We start from the raw sequence: 7,019 nt of genomic DNA, 5'->3' as shown, positions 1-7,019 counted from the left end.
GCGGTATTTTTAATGAACTGTAATAATCTGAAAAGGTTTTTGTCTACACTCTAAAGAAAAATGGTGCTATATAGCACCAAAAATGGTTCTTTGGCTCGTAATCATAGCGGAACCTTTTTTGGTGCTATATAGCACCTATCTTTAAAGGTGCTATATGGCACCTTGTCGTATGGTGCTATATAGAACCATAAGAGGTGCCATATAGTACCAGCAGTGGTTCTTTGGCTCGTTATGATAGGGGAACCTTTTCTGGTGCTATATAGCACCTATTCTTAAAGTTTTCTAGCACATTTGTCAAATTAGAGGTGCCATATATTGTTTTTTGAGCTAGCAGGGCCTGTTATCATGCCAGGTACTACTGTAGATGAGTCAATATGCTTCTAAATTACACTTTTATGAACGATAATTAATAATTTCTTACCAAATCATGACTTCAAAGATTCAAAATCATGTACTAAATGCTTACTGAAAAACAAAATACATTACACTTTCAAAACCTTTTAATTTATTTCTTTCAGCAGCAAATAAACTCACATTATACTCCCCTTTTATACACATACAAAATAATGCAACAAGCTTGAAATATGTACATTTTTGAAGACAATAGTCCTGTTTTTACATACTGAGTTATGCTCTGAAGTCCTGCAGTTTCTTTTTTGTCCTTCGGGATTTCAAAAAAAATATAGAAACTGGAACTTAAACCATAAGAAAGGGAGCAAGAGAGAGTATTGACTCCAAAAGTCTACTCACAGATTGAGTTGTACACTCATTTTACAGTGCCTGGAAGTCCGACTGCATACTTCAATTTCAAAACAACATACTTCAAAAAGGTCAGTGTCTTTTTCAGTCCTTTAGGGCACTCGATTGGATTCGATTCCAAACGCAAAAATATACACATAGGAGGAGGCCCAGTGCCATCAAGACGTCCTCACTCTACTCTGTGATTAACTGGCCATCCAACGTGAACAAAATGTGGTCATACTGCATGAGATGATCCTCCCGCAGGCTTTAGGCACTATCTTAGGTGTTGGGATGACAGGAGGGCTGGTCTGAGCATGGCCCTGGAGAAGAGGGGATAATAGCATTAACCATCTTCACATATTTATTTGAAAGGCAAACCTTATAAGCTAAATTATAACAAAATGTGCAATAAGTGTCGTGCTTTGATTAGATTGTGCTTCACACACTGTAGTCAACTGTTCATGGCTCACCTCAATGTCAAACAGCAACCCCAGGTCCACCTTGAACAGTGCAGGCAAGAGGAGAACAGCTGCTTCCAACTGTAGGCCTTTAAACAAAATAACATCATCAGGTTAACATAACATGGGGGATGCTTTTACCCAATACTTTTTTGTTTTGCTTTTTAAACATTCATTACTGTGTGTAAAGCCCAAAGTATACTTCGTATTTTATGCGTATGCTTTTTCTGAACTCAAAACAAATTAAGATCTTTTTGATGAAGTCTGAGAGGTTTCTGTTCCTCCAATGATGAGGGTGAGTAATTAATGACAGAATTTTCATTTTTGGGTAAACTAATCCTTTAAAGGTGATTACCCTTGCACAAATCTGGATATTCATACAACTTCACATTTGTACGAGACATACACTAGAGCTGCAGGATTCTGGATGAAATGAGAATCATGATTTTTTGGTTTCAAATAGAGATCGCAATTCTCCCACGATTCTAAATAGACAACTAAAAATAACATTTATTTTACTAGTTCTAGCAAAATATTAATAGCTGGACTCTAATTGCCGGAAAATGTTTAATTTGAATGAATTATTTTTAAAAAATGGTTTTGAATATATTAATGGCTCATTAATAAATACTTGTTTCACTACTGGATGAATCAGGGTTTAACCTTAACGAATCTATTGAATGAATGATTCAATGACAATGTCACTGGTTGCCACCTAGTGGCTTAACAAGGTAATTTATATACAACAGTTATTTGAAGCACCATGTTAGTTTCGATTTTCTCTATTTTGATCGCTATCTGATGTCCAGTGTTTATATCCTTTTGTCTTATTACTTATGTGATAATTTTAATATTTGTGAAAGAAATCAAATAACCAAATCCTTGAATAACTACAGTGTGGTTCAAAACTGCTGTCTCTGGATCAGTGGCAGCATGAACACTGAATGTTTTTGTCAAAGGTTTAACAGACGCAGGCGAATCATTGTCATTAATAAAGTAGGATCGCGTGGGTGTTTGAATCGAGATTGCGACCTTTCTACGATAAATTGTGCAGCTCTAACATAAACATACAAAGTAAATCAAAGGGGTTTCGGACAAGCCAGGTTGATGATGTATGTCATACCTAGAAGCAGGGCACAAGCTGATGTAACTGAAGTAAGTTGATTCAAAACTTTAACTCCCTCAATGTCAGCAGATGGTTCATGAAGTTCTCCCCCTCCTTCCAAATAATGAACATTGCCATGGTGAGCTGCTCCTCAATCATCTGTCTGGTTATCCTAATAGTAAACATAAAAAAAAAAAACAAATTCGGTCACCTTTTGCTAGCATAACTACAAAATACACAAATTTAGACTTATTTTTCTGAAAATAAACCAAAATACGTTCTTACGTTCAACTCAGAAAGTACTCCTTGATGAGGTCTTCAGGACTTTCTCTCAGGTGAATGTTTTCAGCCTGTGATAAAGCAATTGTGATTAATTTTCTTAATTAAAAAAAAAGCACAATAATCTGTAATAGGAAATCAAATTTTTGCAGATATGCAATAGCAAAGGACAAGAAAAAGAAAATAATTCATATTAATGACTGGCCAAATTTGCAATTAATATATTTATGGACAATACCAGCAACACTTGTGGCATTGAGGGATCAAATAAATAAATAAATAAATAAATAAAAAGGAGCTAAAAAAAAAAAAATCAATTCTTTATTTTTCCAATGCGTTTCAGCACACAGGCCTTCGTCAGTGCTAAAATACTACAGATTTGTAATTAAGAAATGCATCTGAATCAGTCATTGGTTTCATTTAAAATTATGAATTTATAATATATAATTATAAGTCTGAAAATAAGACATGCATCAATTAATAAATTAGCTTTACACCCTAATATATTTAATCATTCTTGATTAAAGGGATATTTCACGAAAAATGAAAGCTAGCTGTTAATTTACTTACCATCAGGCCATCCAAGTTGACTTTTTTTCTTCAGTAGAACAGTAAAGATTTTTAGCTGGAACTGTGATTAATTTAATGTCAATGGCTACTGTCAAAAAAAAAAAAAAAAATTAATACAAAACAACAAGAAAAAAAGTCGCATGCATTTGAGATGGCATAAGAGGGAGTTGATGAATGTTTTGGAATGGATAATTCTTAGTCTAAAGTTTGTTAATGAGGATGACATTCAAGTCAATAGACCACATTAGATGGATTTTATTCAAACATGTCCAACATTGGTAATTCATATTATCTATTAACAATTATAGCCGTTTTTATAGAAATTACTTACCATGTAAAGTTATTGCAAAGTGTACTTAGTCGTCAAACATTGAGGAGCTTTAGATCCTAAAAGGGGGAGGGGAATCAGTCTTTATAAATGGAAAAAAAAACTTGTTTGCTGCAGTGCAAGTAATTAATTAGTAGTGTAAATACTCAGCCATTTCATTCTACAAAAAAAAAAACACCTCGCGCTAGTCAAATGAAGTAACGTTAAGCCTTAAATATGTCTTTACTCACACACTTTCTTCGTCATTTTGGTCGAACAAATCAGAGCTAACGTGAAAAAGACAAATAAAAGAACTGACAACCGCTCCCCACGCACTTCCTGCCCGCATCATTTCAAATAGCACGCGCTGCTTACACGGTAAAGGAGACGTTTCTTTTAAAAATCATTTAGAGACATATTTACATGGTCCAAACACTACAACAATACATTTCTATAGAATAAAACGAGTAATGCAACATCTTGTATAGAATAGAAATATTCAATTAGCGCTAACCTTTATAACGTTACTGCAGGCCGCGAAAATTCAAAAATTCGGTTAGTTACGATTTCGTTAGTATTCATGTTCACAAACAACGCTAATTAACTCTAAACCGCTAAAACACATGTTCAACCTTTGCATTTTCGAGTATATTAATTAAAACATTTCCAACCTACCTTATTTCATCCGAGTCCAGGGGAAAGAAAATGGCGGCCGAGCAGAAAACTCCAGAAAGTCACTTGAGTCATGACGTCAGAAAAAAAAAACCGTCTGTCACGGGGTCCTTAAAGAGAAATTATCCTTTGGCCGAAAGAGAGATATTTGAGCAGTTGAGTGTAGCCTACTATAATATTGAGAGCAATTCGCAGAAAGACGAAGTAATCAGACTCAAATAGTTATAGCAATCCAACTTACACCCATATTAACTAACAGTGTAGAGGGGCTTGGGGACAAAAAGGTTGAGAACCAGGTTATGTTTAGAAAATACACTGTAATTTAATGTTGTTTTTAAACCTTTCCCAAACTAAACTAAGAGAATAAGAGAGTTAGAGAACTTTTAAAGAACTATACAGAGGCTTAACAGGTTCTTTGTATGGCAGTGGTGCTATATAGCACCTTAACCACAGCAAGGAACCGCTGAAGAACCACTGAAGAACCGCTGAAGAACCATACAGGTGCTTTACTGGTTCTTTATAAGGTAGCGGTGCTATATAGCACCTTAACCACCCCAAAGAACCGCTGAAGAACCGCTGAAGAACCATTTTTTTTTAGAGTGTAAAGCAGCATTATTTTGTTCAAAAGAAATGTACATTTTATCACTCCACAAAAGCTTTTGAGCGTAATTAGCTGTGGTACGCATAGCACAGAAATCCCTATAGTTTTCCAGCAAAGTTTGCCTCAAAATTCAAAACTACTATACCTTAATCGGGGTGCGGTCTGGTTCGGTTTCACCTCAGTGATAATATCTGCCTGCAGTTTTCCAGCAGTGTGGGTGGACTCGCCTTGTTGCTATCGCTATGTCTCTCAGTAGAGCTTTGCTGTTCACACAGGCAGATTGTAATGGCAAGTGCCTCTGTCTCTTTCCTCTCTCCAGTGTAATGAGAGCTTAATTAAGTCTGCCAGCTGCAAAAAAAGTCAATTAACATATTGTGTCTGAATGACTTATTAGATTTTTTCAGTGTCTCTTGGGTGAGCAGGTAGGTTGAATACAGTCACATACATTTGTGAGGCAGCTTGAAGGCTCAATTAAATTAAACTGCGTTTGATAGCATGCAGCCTCTCTCACTTACAACAGTGATGAGTAATGGAGTCAATAAGACCTCTTGATTCACAGCTGTAGTGAAGTCTCTGAGATCCTATTTAGCTGTTGGATACTAATATGTGTGTGTTTTTCTGAGAGGTGCTGCGTAGAGTTTAGAGTAAAGTTTTCTTTTGTTTTTGCTGTTTTGTTCTCTAAAGGCATTTCTTTTGGTAATGGCTTGCAGTGAGTTGGCTGGAGGACTGTAGAGCTGGAAAGAGCTTCTGTTCTGTTCAGTTACATCAGACAAAATGTATTTCAAGCTTGTTTAGATATTCAAGCTCACAAAGGGGTCCAGGCTTCCCTGTAAGCAACACTGACTGAATCGCAGACTGTACTGTATGTGAAATAACCTTAATCAGATTAAGCTGACTCTTTCGTATTGACAAAATGAATTAATACATTTCATCATTCATCATTATACAGTGAGGTCAAAAGTCGGACATAATCAAAATCTATAACAAACTTAAAAATAAATGTACAATGTTAAATACAATGTTGAAACAAATTTGTGACATTGATCATATGAACTTGTTTTGTCAGATGTTCTTGCTTCCATAAGATTCTCTTTGGATCATCTATATGACCACCAGGTTTTACATCAACTTGTGGACCTCAAGTGCTGCTGCCATTCGAGCAAAACAGACAAACCAAAATACTAAGATATTCAGAACTTCACATTACTTTTTCCAACTTACATTGGGCTGATAATGTAATTTGTAAAGGGGGAAAATATATGAAATTAGAAAGTACAAAATGAAGGCATTTTCACAAATGGATTCAGACCTCTGAACCCCACTGTGTATATATTGACAGTATTCCAGAGATTTTATTTGATTTCCCAACAGAAAAAAGTTTGTCTATTGCTACCACAAGGGGACACTGTTGTGCAGGATGATTTGTTCTTTGTTTCATCAACCCCACCCCCTCTAAAGGTAAACGGTTCCTGTCTTTAATGGCAGATCTTACCAGAACTATCCAGCCCTAAAGAGAGTCATATATTTATGGCTGACTAGAAACATGTCTCACATGATGAGTACAGTCATGCATAAGCAAAGCTCTGAGACAGAACAGCAGCTCAGGGTGAGTGATTCACCACACATGGTCAGTTCGAAAGTAGGGAAACTAAGAATGGGAATGTATTTTATTTATATATTATAATACTAAATTTTTTTTTTTTTTTTTTTTTTGCTTTTTTTTATTTAACTTTTTGTTTTTTATTTTACTTTATATTTTAATTTTTAATAGCATTAGATGCTGATACAATAGTTAATTAAGTTCTACACTGTAGATCCGTTAAGTATATAAAAAAATATATATTTTGTAACTCAGAGCTGTCCTGCATGATTCAAGCCTTTAGACATCTCAAAAAGTGATCTAATGTAAAACCAACCATTTTTAAAAGGTGCCCTAGAACTTTTTAAGAAAAAAAAAGATGTAATATAAGTCTAAGGTGTCCCCTGAATGTGTCTGTGAGGTTTCAGCTCAAAATACCCTATAGATTTTTTTTTAATTCATTTTTTTATCTGCCTATTTTGGGTCATCATTATAAATGAGCCGATTCAGGGCTACTGGCCCTTTAATTCTCGTGCTCCATGCCCACGGAGCTCGCGCTTGCCTTGAACAGTGCATAGACAAAGTTTACACAGCTAATATAACCCTCAAATGGATCTTTACAAAGTGGTCGTCATGCATGCGGCATGTATGCGTCAGATTATGTGAGTATTGTATACTGTTATATTGTTTACATTTGATTCTGAATG

At 35.3% G+C, this 7,019-nt stretch overlaps 1 long non-coding RNA gene across 2 annotated transcripts; it reads right to left on the bottom strand.

The window, feature by feature from the left end:
• Positions 1 to 233: 233 nt before the first annotated feature.
• LOC137003497 (uncharacterized) lies at positions 234 to 4,702 on the bottom strand. 2 transcript variants are annotated; one of them, XR_010891981.1, is made up of 7 exons: positions 4,136 to 4,702; positions 3,485 to 3,540; positions 3,154 to 3,241; positions 2,590 to 2,654; positions 2,323 to 2,476; positions 1,212 to 1,288; positions 234 to 1,061 (listed from the first exon to the last, which is right to left on the bottom strand). It is a non-coding gene; the product is annotated as an uncharacterized lncRNA (long non-coding RNA). The 2 variants fall into 2 exon arrangements; XR_010891980.1 differs by lacking the exon at positions 4,136 to 4,702 and having other exon boundaries at positions 3,485 to 3,623.
• Between the last annotated feature and the right edge of the window lie 2,317 nt (positions 4,703 to 7,019).

This window comes from Chanodichthys erythropterus, chromosome 16 (assembly GCF_024489055.1).
Source record: "Chanodichthys erythropterus isolate Z2021 chromosome 16, ASM2448905v1, whole genome shotgun sequence".
NCBI classification, from domain to species: domain Eukaryota; kingdom Metazoa; phylum Chordata; class Actinopteri; order Cypriniformes; family Xenocyprididae; genus Chanodichthys; species Chanodichthys erythropterus.
Note: the sequence above shows the minus strand (reverse complement) of the source record. Positions and strands in the feature narration are given on the sequence as shown.